The sequence below is a fragment of the Ictalurus furcatus genome, chromosome 27, assembly GCF_023375685.1.
Source record: "Ictalurus furcatus strain D&B chromosome 27, Billie_1.0, whole genome shotgun sequence".
Lineage (NCBI taxonomy): Eukaryota > Metazoa > Chordata > Actinopteri > Siluriformes > Ictaluridae > Ictalurus > Ictalurus furcatus.
This window is the reverse complement of record NC_071281.1, coordinates 2,827,970-2,854,670: the sequence shown is the minus strand read 5'-3', so window position 1 is coordinate 2,854,670 and position 26,701 is coordinate 2,827,970. Positions and strand designations below refer to the sequence as shown.

The 26,701-nt window shown below is 41.6% G+C and overlaps 1 protein-coding gene across 3 annotated transcripts in view; it reads right to left on the bottom strand.

Annotated features, from left to right (window-relative positions):
* add3a (adducin 3 (gamma) a) overlaps nucleotides 1-26,701 on the bottom strand; it is a 71,064-nt gene that overhangs the window by 29,814 nt on the left and 14,549 nt on the right. For all 3 annotated transcript variants that reach the window (XM_053616496.1, XM_053616499.1, XM_053616497.1), the window contains exon 2: nucleotides 23,361-23,416. The gene's annotated coding sequence lies outside the window, so the exon portion shown is untranslated. The remainder of the gene's footprint in view (nucleotides 1-23,360; nucleotides 23,417-26,701) is intronic.

Genomic DNA, 26,701 nt, shown 5'->3' with positions numbered 1-26,701 from the left:
TATCCAATAACTATCCAATAAATACAATAACTATCCAAATGGAACTATCCAATAAATATCCAATAAATACAATAACTATCCAAATGGAACTATCAAATAATTATCGAATAAATAGATTAACTATCCAATAAATATCCAAATGGAACTATCGAATAACTATCCAATAAATACAATATCTATCCAAATGGAACTATCCAATAGCTATCCAAAGGGAACGATCCAATAACTATCCAAAGGGAACGATCCAATAACTATACAAATTGAGTTTTTGGTACCGGATGGACTGGTAGTAGAAAAAAAAAAGTCCTGTTTTATGTTGCCAAAAGTTGAGTATTGAAATATTGAACATGCTAACTATGTAGGCAATGTTTAGCCACTGCAGCGATGCTCACAGAATCACCTTATTTTATTCAATATTTTATTACACAAAGTAAAGCTAGCAAGCTAACAACGACGATTAACCTAACAGCTGGCAATGTAGCTAAACCAGCAACAACTCTTGCCAGGCTAGTCCACACTGACAAGACAGCATAGACTTTGCTCCATTGGCTAAAGTCCCAAACCTGACATTCAAATGTACAGCAAAGTCTTCTGGTACTGACGACTTCACTGAAGTGTAAAAAACTCAACAACAATAAACAACCAAACCCAAGTTCTAATCTAGCAGAAAATGATGCCAAGTGTAAGTTGAGTGTAATTTTAGGCGTACTGAGCATTTTCTTAGCAATTTAACACCACATCTGAGGTAAATGTTGATATCCAGGACACTTCGGTCTCGGTTGTACTATCCCCATCACTATATCGTTTTTATTTTCTGGTTAAAACCCTCGACAGCTACAGCTATGTGCTAGCTGGTTAAACCTTCAGCCTTGCCGTTAAGGCTAGTTCACGCTCCGCGACTTTCAACGTCGGCAGATCGCCGTGCTGCCATAGGTTTCGCGGGTTTCCCTTCCTCACGGTGACCTCACCCCACGTGAACTAGGCTTTAGATAGTTTTATACAGTATTCTAGCTAGAATCTGTATTTTACTGTTGCCTAGCACAGAAAATGGTTCCATTCGACGATTAAAGCGCAAGTTACTTATCTATAACCTAGATACTGTAGACAAACCGATAGATAGATAGACAGAGAGATAAACAGATAGACAGAGAACACACACACATGTATATATACAAAGGATCAGGGCGTGTCAATGACTCAGCTGGAAAAGTGGGACAATGGAGTGTTACTCTCTCGCCCGTTCTCTTTCTCTCTCGCTCTGACTAGCTCATGACCAACACTGCTGTCTGTAAACACTCCTCATCCCATCCTCTGCTGTCTTTCTGTCCCCGTGTTTATTTATTTATTTATTTTGGTACGCCACGATAGCCGATAAGCAAGTAAGGGATATAGAAATAATATAATAATCCACCCTGAAGTTGATTATTTTCCTAAAACCACATGTCCTCAAGTGCTTAACTCCTCTTCCTGCACATCAAATTGCCAATGATTTCATTTGTTAACGAACGACACGTAATGCTTTTTTAAAAATCGTGTATAGCGCCATTTAACGTTGTGGAACATTCGAGAAACACGTCGTCACTTATTACTAAAAACGTCTCACTCTCTCCCGAGATTATTCGGAAACTCCATCCGACCTGAACGTAACGTTACAGAGCACTGGAGATCTTACTCATATTTCTCCGTTGTTAGCCTTAGATTATATTATATTATATATATGATCGTACACGTTCCTGTGAACGAGCCGTTACTATAGAAGGAACAACGTGTTAGGACGAGCGTTAGGACGAAACGTGTACGTTTCATTTTCCAGCCCACTTCTTGGTCCGCTCCGAGGTGTCGAGCGGCTTGTAATCGGGGATTTTGTTCAAATAAAAGGTAAATGTTTAACCTGGACTGCCTCAGCAGTTCCTCAATCTGAACAATACATACACTGTCCAACGAATCGATCTTTTATACACACACACACACACACACACACACACACACACACACACACAAACGTCAGAGGGAACATGAACCTGGATATTACATGAACTAATGTGGAAAAGGTGTGTGTGTGTGTCTCTGTCTCTCACTCACACACACACAATATGAATCCTGTCCATGATAATTAAACTTTTATTGAACCGCTGTTTCATTTACTAGCCCTAAGCCCTGCCCACACTTGGTTGGTTTGAGAAGTTTTACGTCCGTGGTGTCAAATACACACAAATGATACCCGACTCACAGAACAGGACAGTTTCAAGCTTCAAATTAGTCAACGTCAAGGAAAAAAGGTTTAAGAAATAATCTCAGATATAACGAGGAAATTCTCCACAACAACTCGCAAATTAAAATACCGCAACTCTGACACTGATTTAAAACCCCAAGTGAGGAACTGCAGAGCTGAAGCTGCTGACAGACTGTACGCTGGTTTTGTGGTCGCGGTTTTGTCGGCGTTTGGAGGCTCGTGTTGATGCTGGAGCCAAACCCCCTGCCAAAAAAAAGCCTTTTTAACTGCGACGAGTCCTGAATCAGAAGTGCTGAACACACACACACACACACACACACACACACACACATCTGTCCTCAGCTAAACTCTCTGCTGCGGAATAAAGCATCACTGGGCTACGGATAACAATCAGAGCATTCAGGAAGCATACCGAACGCCTGGCATTTAAAGGTGCAGTGTGCAATCCGTACAAATATTTCTGGCCCTGAAATAATTCAATCATTTCAAAGATACCTTTCAGAAACTGCGATTTGCGATATCGCCCTTGCATTGGATTTGTTCAGTTTCTTCAGTTCAAGCTTTGATTCAAGTTTTTCTGGCCCTGAAATAATCAATATTTTGATTACTGCCAATTCTCCACTGGTATCGTTCAAGGAGTATTGTTTATATAATATTTAACGTTTAACAACTTCACTGTTATTCAAAACACCTTTAAAACTGGCTTTGCATTTCAACGACTTGGAGTAGGAATAAAATTCGAATATTCATTGTTCGAAGATGACAAACGTTTATAAGACAAAATACGACTTGTGTAAACCGCTGCTTCGAAACGACAACCTTATGTTCACAGTTTATTTAAAATAAATAAATAATTAAAACGTTACTTAATAAACGTAGGCGACCGAAGTAGCTAGCTGGAAAAATCGCGGTAAGAATTCTAGCGCTCGCCATACTACGCAACAATACTTCCCAATATTGACACGCCCCTTTCCCTACGTAAAGTGACGAGCATAGTTCAGCCAAAACGTCCGGGAGAAATGTTTCTACGCGACTGTATTACGTGATAAACCTTCGTCTTTGAATTTTTTTCGCCTCTGAATACGTACAAATGACGTTAATTTAAACATTAACATCTAGTAGTGCAATACGATTATTTTTCCCTCATATCATCCGCTCGTATTTAAGAAAAAAAAATGTAGTAGCTAGACATGTACGGAGTAGTTACTCGCTTCGAAACCCATAAGGTGAAAGATTTTTATTTCGACACAATAAAAAAAAAAAAAAATCTGCCAGTACAACTTCACTCCGGTGAACGGACTGACTCACATTTTTTAAATGGAGAAGGAGGGAAAAAAACAAAACAAAACAAAAAACAATAAAACAGTGGGTGAGATTTCCTGTTAATCGGGTCATCTTTCCTGTTCAGGGTGAGAGAAAACAAAAACGTACTGGTTCTTACTGAACATCCACAGCGTGTGCTTTTGTTTACCGGCAAACAGTAAAGAACGCCTGCGGTCACGGAACACACCTCTCTTCACACAAGTTGCTTTAATACCGGAGTATTAGTGCGAGTTCCTGTACGGACGTCTCCTTATAACTTCATGTAAGTCGCAGGAAATAATCCACGGCAACTAGCTTGTCCGAAATTCCTTCGGATCTTGACACCTTTACCGCAATTTCAGGTCCTTAAAAACGATCCTCTTGTTCCAAGGGCCTTAAAAAGTCCACTCAAACACACGGAATGTACAATTTAGAGCGAAACGTTCGCGTACAACTTGCTGAGCGAATTTGTCCGCTAGCTACTCCTGCGGGAGTTCGTCCACAGGCTCGCGATTTCCAGCCGACCCGAACCGACTTTAAACGGCCTGTCTGTGTCGTAAAAACCCGGCTCGTGTCTCTCAACCTCGAGGCCCGGGGTCAAGTTCAAGAGCCTGTTCCTGTTTGAATTGGAAAACATTAAACTTCGACCCCTGTATCCTGTTGCGGGTGGCTTAAAGGGCGGCGTCTGTATTTGCAAGGTGTTAAGAGTTCAGCTTGTACGCATGAGGACGGAATAACGGCCCGTACCGACACAGTCCACGGCCTTCTGGATTCCGATCTCGTTCTTACTGGGCAGCGTTTTAATTCGAAACGGACAGACGCGTCGTTCGTTCAGGACATCCTGCACCTCGTGCGTTTATTCGTAACGCCAAAGATTCACTACAGATGCTGAATTCACGTTCACATATCCCTAGTGTGTCTGTGTGTGTGTGTGTGTGTGTGTGTGTGTGTGTGTGGAAATGACTTGCAGTAAAGGGGAAACATATGTGTAGGTGTTTGGGTCCATCTCCTTGGAAACTAGCGATAAGTGTGTTTTCGGAAGACGGGTCACTCCGAGTGTATCTGTGTGTGAAAAAGCGCTGCTACAGTATTACTTCATCCACACACTTCCTTGTGTTTACACAGACTTTCGCAACTCGCTTTTGCAGAAACCTCGGCGCTCGTGGGACGGGGGTTAAAGGTCACCACGACCCCCATCTCCTTAGCATGTAGAGGAATATAGAAAAATCCATAATATTTATAATTTTTTTTTTAAACCTGCATGTTGCCCGTTTCCTCTCTCATTCACCCCGTCCCTTCCCTTTAATCTCAGTCCTGTCTAAAGTTTCCCTCCTTTCTTGCGCCAAGAAGCTTGAAAGAGCGCCGAGCTTTGAAAAGGTCGCAGCTTGGCACCGTCTCAAGCCTTTTTAACTCGAATCTCTTCGGGAGGTTGAATCAACTAACGATTGTTTAATAGCTTCCGTATGATTTCGACCGCTCTGTTGTTCTGCGATTGACGGCCGCCGCTGGTCATGTCTCTGCTCTGTGGTCTTGACGCTGTTCAGCAGTGTTTTATTTGTTTAATCCATCTGGCCTCTTTAGGCTTTTTTTTTTGTTTTGTTTTGTTTATTAAAGATTCAAAGAATGAGAAGATATCGTCCGAGAAACAGGAAATCACTCCACATGTGCATATCAATTGCAGTCTGCATGCTACGGCACATTACAACATGCTCAGTCCCACACACACACACACTCATAGTAATCTTACTAACTAGCTTATGTACTAAAAAGTCATACTACCAACTATGTGCTAGTAATCCCACCTACATTATAGTAACTTTAAATACTAAGTAGTAGTAGTAATAATTTTAACATACTGAATACTAAAAGTTGAATAGGAGCAGTAGCAGTAAGAATAGTGACCTTGCAGGTTAATAGTACTAATTAGTATTCATACAAAAAAAAAAAAATTTCTAATCTTACAGCCAAAAAGGTAGCAGCACTCTTGCATACTAAATTCTCAGCATAATCTTACTAATCTTATGTACTATACAGTAAATCTATCGACTAACAGTAAACTTACCTGCATTACAGGAGTTTTACATGTTAAAGATTAGCAATACTTTTAAATACTGAACACTAATAGTAGAATAAGAACAGGCGGAATAGTGCAGGCTAACCGTAGTAAAAAAGTATTAGTATTTCACATAAGAGTCATTGTTACTATACTCTACCAAAAAAGTAGTAGTAGCATTCTTACATACTAAATGCTCACAGCAGTCTTACAGATTGAATAGCAATACTAATCTAATGTACTGAAAGTAATACTAGAGACCAATAGTTAACAGGTGAGACCCATATTACGGTAGCTTTTCATACTAAGTAGTAGTAATCATTTTAGAAGCACTGAACATTAAAAGTGGAATAGTAGTGAGTATTTGTATAGCGCTGTTTACAATAGACATTGTCTCAAAGCAGCAAAGTGTGTACTAAGCAGCAGTAATAAGTTTAGTAGTACTGAATATTAAAAGTAGCAGTAATAAGTTTAGAAGTACTGAATATTAAAAGTGGAATGGTAGTACTAAGTAGCAGTAATATGTTTAGAAGTACTGAATATTAAAAGTGGAATGGTAGTACTAAGTAGCAGTAATATGTTTAGAAGTACTGAATATTAAAAGTGGAATGGTAGTACTAAGTAGCAGTAATAAGTTTAGAAGTACTGAATATTAAAAGTGGAATGGTAGTACTAAGTAGCAGTAATAAGTTTAGTAGTACTGAATATTAAAAGTAGCAGTAATAAGTTTAGAAGTACTGAATATTAAAAGTAGCAGTAATAAGTTTAGAAGTACTGAATATTAAAAGTAGCAGTAATAAGTTTAGAAGTACTGAATATTAAAAGTAGCAGTAATAAGTTTAGAAGTACTGAATATTAAAAGTAGCAGTAATAAGTTTAGAAGTACTGAATATTAAAAGTAGCAGTAATAAGTTTAGAAGTACTGAATATTAAAAGTAGCAGTAATAAGTTTAGAAGTACTGAATATTAAAAGTGGAATGGTAGTACTAAGTAGCAGTAATAAGTTTAGAAGTACTGAATATTAAAAGTAGCAATAATAAGTTTAGTAGTACTGAATACTGAAAGGAGAATAAGACCTGTAGCAGGAAGAATAGTAACTTTGCAAGTTAATAGTACTAAAATCACGAATATTTCACACACTATATAGAGCAATAGTAACTATTCATTCATAAACAGTGATACTAATCCTACACGCTGATATCCAAACGAATAAACTAGTGTCTAAAAGCCGTGGCCTCTTGCAGTGAAAGTTTAAATGCTCTGCACACAGGAAGTGACCTCTCGAGCTCTTTCTGACTTCCTGTGGCGCTCTCATTCACTCGGTCTTTCTCTCTCACACAGTTTCAGACTTTCACTCTCAGCCCCCCATTTCTTGCACACACACTTATTCTCATGCGCTTGTCTTTCTCTCCGGGCTGCCCGGAAACATCCGGAACCCTGCAGATGAGATTTGAGGGTCTCTTATCGGGTTAGAGAAATTAGAGATCCGGCCAATGGTGTGTGTGTGTGTGTGAGTGAAAGAGAGAGAGAGAGAGAGAGAGAGAGAGAGAGCGAGCCGAACAGAGCAGCACTTTTCAACAGAATGTGGGGACGCAGGGCCATACACCAGGACTGTCCCCAGTGGACAGACACACACACACGAGATCTTCATATTTCTGTATTTTACCTATATGAGAACTTAAAACAAATTTAATTATGAATCTTCATCTGTTTAGATTTGAATTTAATTCATTTACTTTATATTTCTTGAATTTTAATCCAGTATTAATCTTCATATTCAATTCTTTTCTTAATAAAAAATTATATTATATTGTTATTTATATACATAGACTTTTTAAATAAAATTTTATTTTAATGTGAGTTCAAGATCTTTATTCTGGACCGAATGAAAACTTTGACGCCTTCATTTTTCTTGAGACAAAACAAAAAAAACCCCAACAACCCAGAACTATTTCTAAATAATTAATCATTTAATTTTCATTTGAATTAATCAAGAATTAAGGATTATGTTCCTCAATTTCAATTAACCAAGACTACTACTAGTTTCTAGTCTATAGCGCTCTCTCGCTCACACACACACACACACACACACACACACACACACACACACACACACACACAGGTTCCTCCCAGCTGTTTCCTTCCACACCCATGTGGAGTGAGGGAGCAGTGAAGTGTACAGAACGAGGGAGTTATAAATAGGTGGACGTCGCTCAGGAAGAGACTTCTTTTCCTCACACAAACAAACACATGATGCAACATCCTTCATAGTAACATTTTTGCAGGAAACAAAAGCCCGTGTTACCGTACAAAGCTAATAAGTTCCAGGAATAACAAACAAAAGGGTTTGCTTTGTGTGGCTGCGAGTGTGTATTAGATCCACCTGCACCTACAGTTCTGAATAAACACCAATGCTCACAGATGTGCTTGGCCAGCTACATGCACACGGTACATTTGTATTCAAGCGTTGTACAACATTTGTTAAGAGAAAACGTAGATTGTCGTTGTTTCCAACATCAACATCAACTCTTCTGAGCATTCTGAATTAAAGCGATAAGAGGACAAATGCGTAGCAGCTAAACTCAGTACCGAAAAAGTACATTGAAAAAAAATTAAATATTATCTCTTATACATAAGGTAGGATATGTTGTTTCCCCATCAGAAACAGGTGGGCGTAGATACGAAAGGATGACTACAAACGTTAAGATTCTGAAGCTTGTGGCCAGAAAAGTGTCACATAAGTAAGAGAGATAAAGAGGAGAGACACAAGGCCTTGAGGCGTTTTCATTTTCAGTGCATTGTGGGATGGCAAAGAGGCATGTGCTTTCAGTCAGAAAGATTAAAGACACACACAAGAAAAAAAAAAAAAAAGAAAGAAAGGAGAAAATCATTTCAGAGGAAAGAGGTGATGTGTTTCTCAGCTGTGTAACAGATATTCATCACCGTTGCACACATTCCACCATGCTCACCCCGACACACACACACACACACACACACACACACACACACACACACACACACACACCAAGATTCGAGATCGAGAGGACAAGATATCGTGCATCTTTCACCTGTTGTGCATCTTAAAAGTTTACTTTAAAAAGTAATTAAAAGGTACAATGATATGCAATAAATGTACAAAGGTCGTCACCTTGAGGGTACCACTACAGCGACAGCACAAGATACAGTTCAGTACCTTTTTTTTTTGGGGGGGGGGGGTAGTGACAGCTACCAACCAGAGAGGGTCAAGGTTAGCACGTTGTTCTTCCGAGATACGTGAAGCCAGCCACCATATTTGTTCAAAGTCGGGGGCAGCTGAACACTTGAAGGAAAGCACTAACCATCCTTACGGATGCGTGCGACCGGTTAGCGTTACTCCGATTGACAGGTGAGAGACTAACATCATCCCTCCCACCCAGAGACCACAACAAATTACGCTCTATCAGACTACTGGTTATGGATAGCTGTGGCATCGCCAGGATCCAAATTCACAAAGGGAGAGTGGTTTTCTGTTGCGCAACTCTGGAACCTCAGGACATTTTTTCCCCTTCCCGAGAGCGAGGGAGTATTGAAAGACGAAACGGTGGGCGTGAGAGAACAAGGGGAGGACGTAAGGATTCTTTGAAGTTTTATACAGTATGCCGGAACAAATTTCCTGCAACACACATTTAAACACGGCTGATCTGGGATCTCATCGCTCATTTGTCCTCTGTCCAAGCTCCCTCTGTTCTTTCCATCCATCTCTTGCCTTGAGTTTGCATCATTCTGAGAGCAGCAATTGTTCTCATGCCCTCGCTCTGTTTTAAACATCAGTTCATCAAAACTCTCTCGGCTCAAGATGAGAATCACCACATGGACTCTCGGCTTTCCACATTTTCCCCTCAGTAAACATGGATCTTTGAGGATTTATGGCTAAAACATAGCCACTTCCACTGTGGCTACGTTGCAGAAGTGCATTTTTGAGAGAAAATGAGAAAGCGCGTTCCCTTAAAAAGCACCCTCGATGCGCCGACAATTCCCACTCCCAATTCATCAGCTCAAATGAGGTAATTTTTAGATGTAGCTTTTGGAGACCTGAGGGATGATATGTACAAACTGGGCTTTATGTGGCCGACTAGTCTTACCGTAGACGAGTCATTATGGTAGCTACCAAGCCATTTTCAGAGGGAACGTATTTAGCAAATGACATATTCTGACGGAAATGTATTTAGCAAGAAAGATATCATGAGAGAATGTAGCTAGGAAACAAGATATTCAAAGGCAATATAGTTAGCAAGAAAGATATCATGACAGAATGTAGTTAGCAAGCAAGATATTGTGAGAGAATTTAATTTGGTAAGAAAGATATTTGGAGGAAGCATTGTTAGCAAGCAAGGTATTCTGAGGGAACAGAGTTAGCAAGCAAGATATTCTGGCGTATTGTAGTTAGCAAACAAATTTTCTGAGGGAACGTAGCCAGCAAGATGATATTTAGAGAGGAACATAGCTAGCAAGCAAGATATTCAGAAGGAACGTAGGTAGTTAGCGATATTCAGAAGAAACCCAGTTAGCAAGCAAGCCAATATTTGGAGTAACACAGATATTTAAAACAATGTTAGTCAACGGCTAACGGTATCTAGCTAGCTAGGCTACTTTTGCAAGTGTGAACAAGCAACTTTTAGAAAATAGTGAGTTGTAAGTGCAATTTAAATGCTACTCATCGGTAAGCTCCTCCATTTTAGCTTTCTCAGAAAGAACTCGCAGGGTCAATGTTCCAAGCAAGCTGGAATTTTCACCAGGTAAATTTTACTCATGTTTGGTCGAACAGCTAATTAGGGTAACTGTTAGGTAGCTTGATAGCTAATAGGCAAAGAAAATCACTTTAGCTGTGTTCCTGCTGCTGAGGTCGCGTGCTCTTAACTTTCGCGACATAACTTTCTTGGTGGCGAGAGAAAACGGACGAAGGAGCATTTTGTAAGGAACGCGAGGACTCAAGTAAACAGACCATGAGAGAAATATTGAAAAAAGCACATTATGATGTCATTTTGAAGCACATGAATTCAATTTGGAAACACCTGAGCTTCATTCTTTTGCTCTGAAATGAAGTAATCTCTTCCTCCCGCACTCATTTTTTCCTCTCGCCCATTTCCTGCGCCGAGCTTGGATATCTCTCTTCTGCTATCCATCTCTAGGCCTAAATCTTTCCTTTCAACGCCAACGGATCTTTTGTTCCGCTTAGACACAATGGTGACGTCGAGACCAGCTCATTCTATCCATCAATCTCTTTCTCTCATTTTTGTTACTCTTCTTTTAGCCCCTCTCTCTCTCTCTTTTTCACCGCTTCTCATTTTCCCTTTCCTTCATCCATTCTTTTTCTCTTTCCGTTATTATCGTTCTCTCTCACACATTTCTCTCTCTTCACCCATGACTAATTCCCACTGTCCATGTCTCTCTATTTCTTGTCATCTGTGTGTGTGCAGGTGTGTGAGAATAAATGGTACGCCACATGTTGCAATGGAATGTTAATAATTTCCATGATTCTGGGTTAAACCTGCCAAAACTAGGAAGACTGGTTTAGCATAGCGCTAACACGGCACACTGCTTTGAACCACAGACAGGTTAGCTTAGCATAGCATAGCATGGGATTTCCTGCCACCAGATTCAGTTCTGATTCGTTTTGATGAGTTAGACAATTGACACAACTTAGTTACTTCATTCTGCAAGCTAGTTAGCATTGTAGTCTTCAAACATGCTAGGTATCAAACTAGCTAGCACCGCAGCAAAAAAGTTTAGTGTTAAACAGTCAAGCGAGCGTTACATTAAATACTCTCTCGACCAGATATGGCTAAAATTTTACAATGTTTTTGGGATTCTGGGTTCTTGCTAGATAGGCTTCCTAACTATTAAGCTGGCTAGCAGGCTAGCTAGATTTCAAAGTCACCAGCTATTAAATTGGACAATTATCAAAATAGCTAGTTATCAATCTTGTTAATAATATAATTGTTAGCTGGCTAGCTAACAAGAACTGACCTGACAGGATTTCTGAGATGATTTTAAAGTCTTATTAATAAATGTCCATAATTATCAGAACTCGCTAGCAAAGATGAGCTAACCTGACAGGACTGTTTAGAAAGTATTACTTCTCGTGCTAGCTAAGACAAGCTAACAGGATTTCTGAGAGGATATTACATTAATATTAATAAATACTCTTCATCATCACCACCACTAGTGGTAGTTAGTTAGCTAACCTGACAAGATGTCTCAAGGGGGTTTGTGTCCATCAGCCTGAAGGTGAAATGTTCATAATTATCACTGCTAGTCGTAGCTAGCTAGCTAATATGAGGGTAGCTAACTTGGCAGGATGTCAGAGAGAATATTATATTCATATTAATAAACATTCATAACTACTACTAGCAGTGCTAGCTTGCTAATAATGGGATTTCAGAGAAGATTTTAAAGAGATATTAATAAATGTTCATAATTATTACTACTAGTTCTAGCTAGTTAACCGATCAGGATTTCATTTCTGAAAGATAAATATTCAGGATTATTACTACTAGTGCTACCTAGCTAGCTAGCATGAGCTAACCTGACAGGATTTTAAAAGTCATATTAATAAATCTTCATAATTATTGTTACTAGTGATAGTTAGTTAGCATGAGCTAACCTGACGGGATTTCTGAGAGAATTTTATGTTTTAAATTTTTGCTATTAGTGCCAGCTAGCATGAGCTAACCTGACAGGATTTCTGACAGGATTTAAAGGTCGTATTAATAAATCTTCATAATTATTGTTGCTAGTGATCGTTAGCTAGCTAGCATGTTCTAACCTGAAAGGATTTCTGAGAGAATAATTATTACTGCTAGTGCTTGCTAGCTACTCCTGAGGGGAAGCTAAGATTACTATTGAATACATTGATGAAATGGGGATTAGTTCTTTTCAGCATGCATTAAGGGCGGGACAGTTTAGGTCACTGGAAGTCCTTTCAATGATTCATGGCTCAGAGTTCCAGGAAAAGAGAGAGACAGACACAGAGAGAGAGAGAGAGAGAGAGAGAGAGAGAGAGAGAGAGAGAGAGAGAGAGAAAGGGTGGGCTTCTTGGCTGAAATACGAGCACAGCTGTGAGGAGACGATTCTAATATTTAACCCCATCAGTGTCTGAACACTCAAAACGCACTCAGTGAGCATGCGTCAGGGCTGTGGTTTGGGACGTAAACACACAAGTTCAGCATTGGGTCAACAGCAAAATTTTTTTTGGCCTCTTTGAGAATGACGACATGATGTCTTTACATGGCTTAAAACTGAAGAGCAAATAAATTTTTCTTAAAAAACAAACAAAAAAAACAGGTTAAACAAAGTTCAGACACAGAGACAATGCGCTAATCCTGAGCTGAGATTTGTGTGTTTTTTGGTGACACTCCTACGAGAAACGTCCAAATGCATGCTGGGAAAATGTTTGCTTTTCCCCCTCATCCTTGGCGCTGTTTGTATATTTTTCCTCCAGCTGGACAGGAAATGACATCACAACAGCCAACATGCCCATACACCATGTCTCTTCAAATAATAACTCGGTCTCACTCCGTTTCACACATCTCTCTCTCATACTTTCTGTTCTTTTTCCCCCCCCAATCCATCTCTCTGGTCACTTTTCATCTCTTTTCCTGCAGAGTTCATGACAGAAACCTGATGAAATGCCCCAGAAACGAGAAACAGCCCCCAGGTTCGACACCGAAGAGTCCGCTAAACTAAAACTCGCTGCAACAGCCATCGTCTGCACGGTTTAGGAATATCCCAAACTTTGGAATAAGTTCACAAGCAACCTTCATTTTACAGCGTTCTAGATTTCTAATCGAAACGTATTTTTAGTGCAACAAAATGGCTGTGCGTCGTTCGGTTTCATCAAGGTTAGCGATTCGCAGATGTGTGACGTAAAGGAATTGTTGAAGTAAAGTCTGTTGAACAGGCGGTGTGGAAAAAAAAGTTTAAAATGAAAAGTGAAGCAATAAGGTTAAAATAATGGGAGTCAGGACACGCCCCCTGACCCTCCCCATTTATTTATTTATTTATTTATACGTGTTTTTTTTTGTTTGTTTGTTTTTTTTAAAAGTGATTTAATGTTAAGTCATTTTGTGTACGTTATATTTAGTTTGGTGACTTGGGTCCTTTTTGGGTAACAAACAAACATCGGACTTACGAGTGTACACAAATACAACAACGTATAAACACTCGTAAATATCTAGTTAAAATTCAATCAAACAAATTCTATAAAAAGTTGTCAAAGTGATTGACAAATTCTATACCTTCCAGTGTTGTGGATGTTTTCAACATTTCTCAGACATGTTCCCAAACAAAACATCGATTCCAGCGTTTGGGGGCGGAGCCCGAGCGTGAACACGAACCTAGCTAGAGTCAGCTAAACTGTGTACTATATATCTTAACATCCTGATGAGCTACCACTGTGATGAGATTAGACGCCCTCAGCGAGGACACACACACACACACACACACACACACACACACACACACACACACACACACACTCTGTCTCTCGCTTTTGTTGCTTTTTTCTTCCTGTTCACCATGTGCAGGCCAGATTGTCAAATGCGTGTTATTTCTTTCAGCGCACACACACACACACTTCACAGGCAACATACTTGCTAAAACACTTGCAGTCTGGCTTAGAGTCCGATCCCAGTCGATGTCTCACTCAGTCTCAATCAATCTGTCACTCAAGCAAACCCACCATTCCTTCATGCGGTGTTTCGTTCTTTAGCCACAACCTTCTGTGATCTCTCCCAAACTTCACATCAATATGACTAACTCCAATGCTAACGCAACCCCATGCAGGTCGAAAGCTAGCTGTTATATACAGTTTATACAGCAAACGCAATATAGAAATCTCATCAACACCTTCTGGCCAATAAGATTCAAGAATTCAGCAACGCTGCGGTATAAACCAACCTAACCCCGCCCCGCCCCCCCCCCCCAAGGACAACCCCTCTCAACAGCGAACAGCTTTAATCAGCTCCACTTTCATCTTTGTTTTTCCCTCAATTGATTTTGATGGATGTGGAATTTTAAAAATCAAAAACTTCATATAACACCCCCCCCCCCCAAAAAAAACCCAACGTGTGCATGAAGGCACCTGGTTCTTGTTTCTGTAATCAAAAGGAAGTAGATGTTTCTCGTTAACGGGTGACTTTTGTTTTTTCAATCAGCGACAGTCCTGCAGCTGCAGTGTGTGTGTGTGTGTTTGAGAGTCCTGGAAACGTAAGGCTATGAAGCCACACATGTGGTATGTGAAGGTCAATATTAGCGGAGGAAGACCGAGGAATAGCCTGAGAGAAAGCGTGTGTGTGTGTGTGTATTGTGGTGAGATGAAGTCATGTCAGAGTTCCTGAGCTGAGCAGTAGGGGAAATGGAATATTCATTGTTATGCTGGAACCCTCAAAGCCAAAAATATTCTCTCTCTTTCTCTCGCCTAGTTATTACCTACAACTGAGTGCAAAAGTTTGCACCCCCACCCACCTCCCTTGTAAATCCTCGTATGGTGCCATTTTCTGCAAAGACGAGCCTGATGATGTCACACAACAGAGTTTGCGAACGGCTGATTGGGTATAACGTAAGCTCCGCCCTATGCTGACCTGCGGTCCGGCTCATTTGCTTTGCACGGGGTAGAGGATTGGGCAACGGCAAGTGAGCGTTAAACAAAGCCAAATGTTTTTGGGATGCGGTCCGAACTCCATTGAAGAGTCCGCTGAGGGGTTCGGGCCACGTCCCAAAAACATTTGGTTTCGTTTAACACTGTTGCCCAATCCTTACATAGCAACACTATTAATCTCTGAAAAAACATGCACTCTGGGGAGGACGGCTTGCCAACACACACACACACACACACACACACAGTGTAGTAGGTTTGAATGCTGGGCTAGAACAAAGTAACCGAACTCAATGCTAATTGTCTCTGTCTCTCACACACACACACACACACACCTGCTCATCCCTATAGCAACACACACCTTTCATGCCTCCTGCACCTGCCACATTCACCTGCACAAACAATTTCACTCCCAGCCAAACACTGAGTGAACCCCGAATCATGACTCGTGAATCATTTCAGTGATTCCCACAATATGAATCTTAAAGAACACATGTTTGGCGATGATGTCAAAAAATAAAAAGCTAATAAAATGTTGTGCAAGCTGCATGAATAAATCACCACACGAGTCAAATTTGGAGTTGTTTGGTGTCTCGGACGGCGTATGACTCACTGCCATGAATATAAAGAGTATAAAATAAATAAATAAATAAATAAATTAGAAAATAGGAGCTACAAAATGGAGTCGTAGATGCATGCTGATGCTGTATCAATTTCTTATGACTTAAGGTAACGGGGCGTGGCATAAAGTGTGAAGGCGGGGTTGTATGTTAGAAGTGATTCGGATGAACATATGGTGCCACAGCATGTTTTGAAGTGTGTGACGACTCAGGCGCGCTCTAGCAGTCTCTCCATCTCGCTCACTCGTTCACTTTAAACCTTCACCTCCCCCAACTTGTCCCACTTCATCTCTTCTTTTCTTCTCTGTTCTTTCATCCTCTCTCTCTCTCTCTCTCGTTTTTATTCACTGGCCACCAAAAGGGCCAAGAACAAGAACAAAAAGACCAAAGTCACAGCTGCGGAGTACAGGGCCAGGAAACGAGCTCGTCAGTGCAAACTGATCCGGGATCAGAGTTTGGCTACGAACCTGAACCGAGTTAAAGCACAGAACTGATCCGAGGTCAGCGCATTCGATAAGAATCGACCTGGTTTTTTTTAAAAACACCCCTCCCTTCATGTAGTCCTCTTCAGGTTGGAATCTCCTGCTTCTTTGTAAGCATGTGTGTGTGTGTGTGTGTGTGTGTGTGTCAGTACACACCACAGAACCTCAGAGAGTTCAGGCTTCGGCTAACCTTTACACGCCACATAAATTTCCCTCTTTCAATGCACTCCACATTTTTCTTTTCTCTCCCTTTTCTCTCCCCTCCTCCTCTCATGTTCACATGCTGGGCTTTTATCCAGCCTGATTGTTCAAACTGCCACCCCGAAAGCTCCTAAAAGTCTTTTACGGCACACAGGAATCCAAATAAACACCTAAACGGTTTGCGCCACGAACACTCGGCATGCTGCCGAATAAAGGAAAAACCATCAGGGTTAGCGTGTTGAAGCGGCGAACCAGCTCCCATCAGCAATGCGCTACGATTTCGTCTGCAAACCGCGGAACTGACATGTGACCATGTAGTGAAATTAGAGTCCTGTCAATCGCTCAGTTTGTTAAGTGATTTGTTAATTAAAAAACCCCCCACAAATCAACGAGGCAGAAACGACACCAAGTTAGCACGAACGCCTGACAGCAACTGGTGTATTAACTTGCAACGAGTTCAACGCAACTGGACACCGAGATCAACATTTAAAACATCGTTAAGAAAAAAAAAACTCTACTTTTCTGATGTGGAACCTACAGGTTACGCTAACCTTTAACATACCATTTAGTACGGTAACGGTGTGGAATAACGGTGCGTCGGAAAGGTCGTATTGACGAGTCGAACGCGCGTGAACGCCACCATAAAGTCCTTAATTACGAGTGGGGAAACTCTGGAAGAAAACACGGTGGAACCGTGTAGTTAATTAAGAGAAGACACGTCGACGTCGTAATTCCGACTTCCTAACTCGTAAATAAGAACTTCCCAGGAGGACCTGAACGCACACTTAGACAAGGACCTTCGCGATTGGCCGGCCCTCTTTTGATGACGTCTTATTGTTGCGGTAACGTAAATTGTTTTTTTTTTGTTTTTGTTTTTTTAAAAGTGTTGCATAACAGTCGCGGACGGAAACACAACGAAACCACAGCGGACTTTTTTGCCGATGCGACTCTGAGGAGTCCCTGAACTCTGCATGAACACGCTTAATAACGTACGCAGCAAAACCTCAGCGCAGCAACCTCGTCGACTTATGCCTTTTTAATTGCTGGGTGCTGAAGCAAGCACTGCTGACCCAAGTAGAAAAAAAACCAAAACAAATCAAACCAGAAACGAAAATTATGGAGAAAAAATACGGACATGGACGCATCTCAAACCGGAGAGCCTTGGCGAGATCTGCAGTTGTCTGTGAGGCGGCATAATAAATAAACAAATCTATATTTAATTAAATATTCATGACGCGTCTGGCGTTCGTCCATCGCCTGGCGGACGTTTAGCTTCTCTCATCGTCCATTTCAGCTGACAGCAGAGCTCCGGATTCTGATTAAGGTTGGAAAGGGATGGAAAAATAAATAAATTAATAATAACCGTACCATCCGGTATGACGGTTTACCAGATCATCAACATGTGGATACAAAAAAGCTTGTGGATAATTTAGTGCAACACACCAAACCTGTTAATAATGCTTCTTTATCTGTGCTGGTTTAACATAACGAGATCACTATTTCAGATTTCCGTCAATCACGGCATACCGGGATACCGATACATCATTCCAGCTGTAATCCCAGGTCCTTCTACAGTATCTCTGGAATTCTGCCCAGAAATGGAACAGTCTGGAACAGTTTAAGCGAGTGCTAAGATAAGTTCCTGAATTATCTGAGCTCGAGCCAATCACGCCAGTCTGCAGTGCAGTCCCTGGGCAGAGCGACTGATCCTTCATACACACTCGGAGAGTTCCCTAAACCGCACCACATACCTGCCAGAAATAGCTACAGTTCACCCGCAGTCCAAAAGTGACACCAGTCTGTTTTGCTCAGGCGCATTCTGCAGTTTAAAAAGGGATGATTAACATTTGCAGCATGCGCCTGCCAGAAAAAAAGCTCCCACACAAACTAAAAAATAAATAAATAAATAAAAATAATCACCCAACCCCCATCCCCAACACCCCCTTTTGTTAGCAACAAGCAAACCAGCTAACTAATGATTGACGCTGATCCAAAGCTAATACTTGTATATACAGAATAACGCCTACATTAATAAGTGCTACTTCGTTTATTGTTGACGCATGTAAGCAGCCATGTCGATTCGACGCCACTTGCTGAACTCCGGGTTCAGGACACCGTCACAGGTTGACAAGTTTAGGGACCGTTTTCATTGTTTTTTTTTTTTCCCCCAGTTTGGAAATCATGAGTTACAAGTTTTAGTCGAATGCGGCATTAGTGCACTAAAAAAAATGGATCGAAAACAACCCTAGCTAAGATTTCATTCTCATGAAAAGGATTCACATAATAATAGGTCACACACACACACAAAATAATGGATTCAAGTAAAAATAATTCACGCGAAAAAGGTTCAACTGAAAAAGCTCGACTTGGAAATGGTTCACACAAACGATTCATGTGAAAATGGTTCACACCAAAATGGTTGGCTTGGTCATGGTTCACATGGAAATGATTCCTACAAAAATGATTCACATGAAAATGGTTCACACCAAAACGGTTGGCTTGGTCATGGTTCACACCAAAATGGTTGGCTTGGTCATGGTTCACACCAAAATGGTTGGCTTGGTCATGGTTCACACCAAAACGGTTGGCTTGGTCATGGTTCACACCAAAACAATTGGCTTGGTCATGGTTCAAATGGAAATGATTCCTACAAAAATGATTCACGTGAAAATGGTTCACACCAAAATGGTTGGCTTGGTAATGCGCTTTGCATGGCAGCTCTGCTACCATTGGTATGTGAGTGTGTGTGTGTGTGTGTGTGTGAATGGGTGAATGAGACACATTGTAAAGCGCTTTGGATAAAAGTGCTATATAAATGCAGACCATTTACCATTTAATGGTTCACATGGAAATGATTCCTACAAAAATGATTCACGTGAAAATAGTTCACACCAAAATGGATGGCTTGGTAATGATTCATGGAAATGATTCATACAAAATGATTCACGTGAAAATGGTTCACATGAAAAAGGTCGAGTAAATGGTTCCTATGGAAATGATTCACACACAAAAAAATAAATAGATTCATGAGAATATGGTTCACACCAAAATGATTTACATGAAACTGGTGGACATGGCCATGGTTTGCACAAAACTGGTTCACACAAACATTGCTCACATGACAACGATTGTTGTTAAAATAATTTATGCAAAAAATGATTCATATGATGACACTATTACATCTGTGGATGTCACCTCAAGCAAGAAGCACACTATTCATCAGACTCGGTAATGTCGTTTCGGCCAGATGTGTACAGGACGTTGTCAGTTTTTTAAACTGGAGCTTACAAAAGTAATTTACAAGAAAATGAATTCATGGTAAGCTACATTAACTGTAATGTAGCCAGAGGCCACTAGCTTAGCCAACATTTCTGCTGTATCATCATGTAAACCATCTCTTACTAACTAACGAACTAACTAGCTGACTACCTAGCATACTATTAGCTAGCTACGACACAAACTACGCTAGTTAATACGGCTAAATATTATATTAGCTTAGCCTTCCTGGCAGCGGTCAGGCTACAGCTACCTCAAACAAACTGCTAATTCGCAGATTAGCTAGCTACTAAACGGTCTACAACAGCGTGGAGAAACAAACACCACAGATATTAGCACAGAATTAAATGTTAAAGAGTTAAATCAGAGTCAAATCAGTGATTTCTGTGTGTTTGGGGTCTGAATTTAGCGCTGGCGCTACGAGGCTAATGTAGGTAACAAACAATAACAGCTAATCTCTGTAAACTAAGGCATTTCATCCTTAATGCTATTAGCATAATTCTGAGATTCACAATAGTGTCTTAGTATGACAGAATGCGTGATTTAGTCATAATGTGGGGTGTGTGTGTGTGTGTGACACATTCCAATAATAGAGAATGAAAGATGCTTATCAGCTAGCAAAAATGCCCCTAAAGGGAATTTTAAGAATTGTGAATCAGTCAGTGAGCTGTGTGTGTGTGTGTGTGTGTGTGTGTGTCTGTGTGTGAGAGAGATCAATTAATTGCACCCCCACTGATAAAATCCACTGACAGGGAGAATCTTAAACACATGCCGTTAGCACACAACGTATAAATCTACCCTGAAAGCTAGCGAATGGCTAACGGCGATGTGGTGATAAGAGCGCTAACGCTAGCAACCGGTCCTGGCACGGCGAGCACCGATGCCTCCCCGGGAATTCGGGGTAAAATGCTTGTGTGGGCAGAGACGGAGTGATGAGACGAGCTCAGGGAGAATTTAGCTGTCTTCTAGCACAGCTGCATTCCACCATACACATGCACGCACACACGCGCACACACTTTTCCATCTGTTAAAAGTCAAAGGTCATCTCCAACTACAGCCGAGTCTCCAAGGTCTCAGATAGAGAATTCAGCTTCTCTCTCTCTCTCTCTCTCTCTCACTCTCACACACACACACACACACACACACACACACACACACACACACAAACACACACCCTTCACTTTATTAAACACTATACAACAGCAGCAGATTGTTTGGCCATGTCCCAATAGCGGGTCATGGCCTGAACTTTATTAGCAAATTCTTCTATTGGGGAGAAAAGCTTTGAACCTGTGTACACACACACACACACGGCAAAGTAGTGTTAGTGGTGTTTATCAGGGAAAGACAGCATAGTGGGTCTCTTTATTTCATTCTCACTCAATCTCATACACACACACACACACACACACACACACACACACACACAAAATACTGTTTTGCTGCATTCTGTAAGCGTGAGGTCAGTCAAGCACAGACTTTATTAAATTAGAAAGAGAGAGAGAGAGAGAGAGAGAGCATGACAGAAACAGAAAGTCAGAGGGAGGAACAGGGGACAGAGAAAACAGACAGCTGAGAGAGAGACAGGAAGAAAAACAGATGGGAGAGAGAGACAGACAGAGCAAGACATACAGAGAGAGACAGAGAGAGAGAGAGAGAGAAACAGAGGAGCAAGAGAGACAGGAGGAGAGATACAGGAAGAAACATGGGGATAGATAGAGACCGGAATAGAAACAGAGAGAGACAGGAAGAGAGAGAGAGAGACAGAGGGGAAAAAAAGAAGGAAAAATAGAAAGGAAGAAAAACAGAGATGGGAAGAGAGGTACAGAAAAAGAGATGGGGAGAGAGAGAGACAGGAAAAAATGGACAGAGGGAGCGAAAAAGGGAGCGACAGAGAGGGAGCGAGGGTGAGAAAGAGGGAGCGAGAGACAGAGGGAGTGAAAGAGACAGAGGGCGAGAGCGAGAGAAGTTGACTAACCTACATGTTTGACCTGCGCTGTATTTGCAGTGTGATTTGCACTCGGAGCTCAGGGCCTCTGTAAGCACATGCTTTCATGTTTAAATGTTCTCCTCAGTGCAGCTTTAAGATCGGGAGCAGTGCTGGGGCTCGTGCCTGAGCGACATCATTAAAGAAGAATTCGACTTTTCCGGACACGCATGACATCATGGCACAGGACAGGGGACGAGGATTTAGACAAGAGAAAGAAGAGAAGAGATGAGAGGAGTGGTGGGAGGGGCTTGAGAGAGAGAGAGAGAGAGTACCAGACACTCAGCACAAGAAAGAGAGTAAGACAGACAGAGGGACAGACGGACAGACAGACACAGAGACAGAGAGAGACCAACATACAGCAAGAAAGAGAGAGGGAGCGCAAGACAGACAGGGGAGGCAAGGAGAGAGAAAGAGAGAGCGCAAGAGAGAAAGAAAACAGAGACAGAAAGACAGAGAGAGAGAGAGACTAAAACTTCAGACTGGATTGCTTTAACAATCACGTGTGGGCGTTTCCTCCATCTCAATTTCGCCCTTTTCCCATCTGCCCAGAGGTCTGTGTATCTGATACACAGACAGTCACCCAAGCCCCTCTCTCTCTCTCGCCATTACTCACATCACACTCACAAGAGCAATGGAACAAATTAATCTGAGAGAAAAAGAGCGTGAGTGAGAGAGAGAGAGAGAGAGAGCGAGAGAGAGGGTGGAGGTCTATTCAGGGAGGACGACTGTTAACTTGCATAATCGCTTTAAAATTCAACACAAATAAAATCTGATTTAGGACTCGACTCCGAGTGCTACACCGTGCAGTCGTGTTCTTCTCACTTGAACGTTGGAAACACAGATTGAGTGGATTATAATAACAAAATAAATCCCAATCCTCTTTATTCGTAATCCGGCTTGTAGCTGCCGGGATAAGTCTGTCGGGGTGAGTCTAACAGACGCGGGCGGACGAGTCTAGAACACTTTACTACAGGCGCGGGACAGTGAAGACGCTTGGGCAGGTACGGTCGGGTTTTTGCCCGAATGACATCATTAATGAAGGATTTGACTTTTCTGGACATGCATGACACCACAATGTCAAATATTAATATCATGGAATATTATATAAGCAGCAGATGACGTCAAAATGATGGGAAATAAATCGGAAAAACGCACATGCTGAGAGAGGCGGAGAGCGAGAGGGAGAGAAAACAGGAGAGAGAGAACGAGAGAGACACAGTGCAGCGGGAGGTTTTATAGGAAAATGCTGCTGCGGTCATTAGTGCTTTTCCAGCATCATAAATTGTCTGGCCAACTCGACATTACCCGTGACACTCAGCCGAGAGAGAGAGACAGAGAGAGAGACCTTCACTAGGACTGGCAACACAGAGGCCACGCCTCTTTCACTAGAACTGACAGAACAGAGGCCACACCCCATTGACTAGGACTAACACAACAGAGGCCACACCTCCTTCCCATAGTGTGTGAGACACAGAGGCCACACCTCCTTCACTAGGACTAACAGCATAGAGGCCACGCCTCCTTCCCATAGACACTGAGACCCAGAGGCGACACGCCTCCTTTACCTACCTGCTGAGTGTGACTGCTCCTCCTTCTGCTATCACCACTGGCACACACGGTCTCACCTGCAACACACAAACACAAATATACATATAAATACACACACAAAACAGACGCAAGATGAAAACGCTTAGCTAACTCATAGCGAAGGATTCGTTTGAGCCAATTTACCTCATGTTACAGCTAGCTAGCTAGCTAAAAAGTCAGCCCACAGACATAATCCTAATTAGCTAGAAATTAGCCTAACTGCAATAAAAATATATTTTTAGCAATTAGCATGTACAATTTACTTCAAACTGACAGCAAGTTCCAGATTTCTATAGCATTTCGCTGAGTCATATTCACTCCTGGGTCCTGGATGAAGGAGTTGGTGGTCATGTGACTGCACGGTTAGCCTTTCATTTGACTTGACATACTGATTAACTTTAAATACAAGTTTTGATGACAAACCCAAAAGAGTAGCAACATTTGCCAAGTTATCCAGCTATTTATAACATTAGCAGGCTAAGTGGTCAGCTAAGCTAATGCTAACATTATAGTAGTAACAAATACAGAGTAACAACAATTCTTCTCAAGTGAATTATTTTACTGCACAAGCAAGCTAGTTAGCATTATGCTAAATATTACACTGGGTTATTTAAACCAGTGGCCAAGTTCAGCAGTTAGCTAGCTAGCAGGGTAAAGTGTACAGATTGACTAACTGCCTATGTAAAACTTATTGTAGCACAGCGTAATCTGTAAGATGCATTTCCTCACAGAACAACAACGCTTAGGGCGAAAGAGTTTTTTTCCCCCCTTCAATCAGATCATCTGACTGTACAAACCCTCAATATGAACCGCCATATGTCTCTCTTTCTCTCTCACACACACACACCAAGCTGCCGTGTGATCTTCCCAAAGTTTTAGAGATGAAAGCTGGAGAGAACAGTTTCAAAAATATGGGGTTGCTATCTCTTGCTGTCTTTTCATCTCTCTCTCACACACACACACACACAGAGTTATCAGTCAGGAAAACAAACAAAAAATAAATCCACTACATTCCTTCTAAGCCCTGTTCAGAAAGTGACGCACTGAGGAAACTTCAGAAATGTAACCATGCCCTAATGATAAATCGTCATGTTTTACATAATTAATACTGATCTTCAGCAGGTGGAGATACACGAGGGACAAAAGAGATACACATAGAGGACACAGGACAACCTGTGATCGGCGACCATGGCGTGTAGAATTTAAACCAGTGCACTGCATAAACGAATACTAACCCTGTTTGGCTTTTATAACCCAATGACTACAATCTCACAGCAAGGCTGAGGGAAGGATGGATGGATGAACGGACAGATTAATAAATGGACAGATGGACAGGCTGATGAACAGACAAACAGAAGGACGGATAGGTGGAAAGATGGGTGAATATACGAATGGAAAGGTGGATGGACGCATGGACGGATTGCTCAATGGAGAGGTGGGCGGTTAGATAAATGGATGAACAGACAAACAGGTAGATAAACACACAGGTGGATAGATGGATAACTAGATAGATGGATGGACGGCTAAACGGATAGACAGATGAATAGACAAATGGAAAAACAGATGGATGGACGGATGGACAAATGGACAGATGGACAGATGGATAAACGGACAAATAGAAAGATGGACAGATGGATGAATAGACAAATGGATGCGTGGATAAATGGATAGGTGGATGAAAAGAAAAAAGGGATAAATAAATATACTGTATGGGTGAATAAACAAATGGATAGGTGGCTGAATAGACAAATAGGAGGATAGACGGACGGGTGGATAAATCGATAGATGGATGGATGGGTGGATAAATGGACAGATGTTTGAGGAGACGAATGGAAGGATGGATGGATGCACAGAGAAATGCATGGCTAGGCAGATGCTAGATAGACAGAAAGGAGCAGGAAATCAGCACTGCCTGGAGGACAAATATCCACCCATCTCCTAGAGAACTCTAGGAGCCATAAACACACCCACCCACACACACACACACACACACACACACACACACACACACACACACACACAGATAACCATCTTTGTCATGTGCTTGAGTACATTTGTGTAAATACAAACAGAGACCGCACAGAGCAAAATGTCTGCATTGTGACTGAAAAATGGCCATTATGCTCCTCTCACTACCAGAAACACACACAAACTAACACACTAATCACAGTCACTCGATATAAAATGTGAGAGAGGTATGGACGCCGTATTCAGAAAGCTAAGCAAATTGAGAAAGTGCTGTGGACAGCAGTCTGGGTTGTGTTTTGTGTATAGATCGAGGCCAAACACGAGGCCTTGCCAGAGTAGATGCTGTCCAGCCACACTTTCATAAGCACTACGCTAAATTAGTCGGTCAGCTTGAACAAGTGTTCCTTGTACGTTTTATCTCTTTATCACTTATGCAAAAGTAACCAAACATTGTTCGGATGGCTCTGGTCGACGGTCTACCCTCATAATATAGAGCAAGCTGCTTTTATTTCGACGGGATGCAACATGCCAACTGTTTCCACCGTTAATGACTCGGGCCCTTTTCAGAACTGGCAGGGGGTCCTGGCTTTTCCCTGCTTATGGGCTTTAATTAAAACACAAGGGCATGTCCTCGAATTACCTACAGGGCGCTTAGACAGTGGTGGATCGTTAGCGCTTCGGTCATATGCCCTCTAAATCACACACCCGCAGAGCTGTGAATGATGGTCACACAGACTGCTTGAGGGGGTTTGCAAATCCTGGCTCAGCGGTGTTGAGAAACATCGTGGTCTTTTATCGGAGCCACAAAGCAGGCAAGAGCTCCCGAATATGGTTAAAATTCGTGGACAGAACTTTACACTGATACCCAAACCTTACCCGAACCAGTTTTTCCACTGCTTATCCATTTTGCTAAACTTGAAATTCTGATAGGAGCCCCAAACTCAGAAGACACCGTTTAAAGCTACTGCTTTCATAAAGAGTGACTGCATATAGCATTTTTACTGACAAACAAGCGGTGGTTGATGGAGGTCAGATTGGTTTATCTGCGTTCCTGTACTTGCTCGAAGTAACACTACTACTTAATCACCGTTTACAGCATAAACCAGCAGACGGGTTTTTCCACCTGAGGCATCAAATAGCAAAACTACGGTGCGACTTTTGAAAACACACTCCGATTACACAAATGCGAACCGCTGTTAAACAACAAACAAGTTTCTACATTTACACCGTTTACAAACGTGGTCTTCCCACAACCAAAGAACATGTGAGATGTCAAGACTCTTAGTGGCCAACGTTCAGGTACCATATTCGAATATTGCGCAACAGGCACATTTCTGGAATTCTCACTTGGTAAG